At 46.8% G+C, this 675-nt stretch overlaps 1 protein-coding gene across 1 annotated transcript in view; it reads right to left on the minus strand.

Moving 5' to 3' along the window:
- Positions 1 to 675, minus strand: part of LOC105536198 (mannan-binding lectin serine protease 1-like) — a gene marked incomplete at its 3' end in the record, with an annotated part of 20,745 nt that overhangs the window by 18,864 nt on the left and 1,206 nt on the right. The window lies entirely within an intron of this gene.

Below are 675 nucleotides of genomic sequence, written 5' to 3' on the forward strand. Positions count from 1 at the left end.
TGTCAAAAGACGTGGGTTCCAGTCCCAACTCCATCCCGTACTCCCTGTAACAGTTTGGACTCATTTATGGTCTGTATCAGTCACTACAGCAAGCAGTTATATCTTAAGTCCCGTATTTTTATCTTAAAGGGTCATGTGATTTTGGCATTCTGTTCTGTATCTTTGTGGGGTTTTTTTGTTTTTTTTTTTGTTTTTTATTTTTTATTTTTTTCTGTATCTTTGTTTTAATATAAAAATAAAGTTTGTCCTGCATGAGAACACTGAACAAACACCTGCTGTGAATTTGCTGTGTGACCTTGGGTCAGTCCCACAGGCTTTCTGGCCTGGGGTGCCTAGCTACAAACAGGAAGAGGAACAAGTCGTGCAACATCTCTGATTGGACCTGCCTCAGGTCATATGCCCATCCCTGAGCCAATCATTGTGGTGGGGGAAGGAGATGCAATGTGTTGATTGGCCAGGCCTGGAGCACTGGCTCAAGCCTTGGTCCTGGCCATGAGGTTTCACCCACAACCTCTGGATCCGGTGGGGCAGCGCCTGCACAGAAATCCAGGCTTCTCTGCTGGGAGGGGCGGAAAGGGAGGCAGAGGAGGCAGAGTGCAGGAAGCCGCTACAGCCCACTTCCCTCCCTGGAGCTTAGTGCTCCATTAATATGTTGTTTGACAATAATGTCATCTG

This window comes from Mandrillus leucophaeus, unplaced genomic scaffold (assembly GCF_000951045.1).
Source record: "Mandrillus leucophaeus isolate KB7577 unplaced genomic scaffold, Mleu.le_1.0 Scaffold1568, whole genome shotgun sequence".
Lineage (NCBI taxonomy): Eukaryota > Metazoa > Chordata > Mammalia > Primates > Cercopithecidae > Mandrillus > Mandrillus leucophaeus.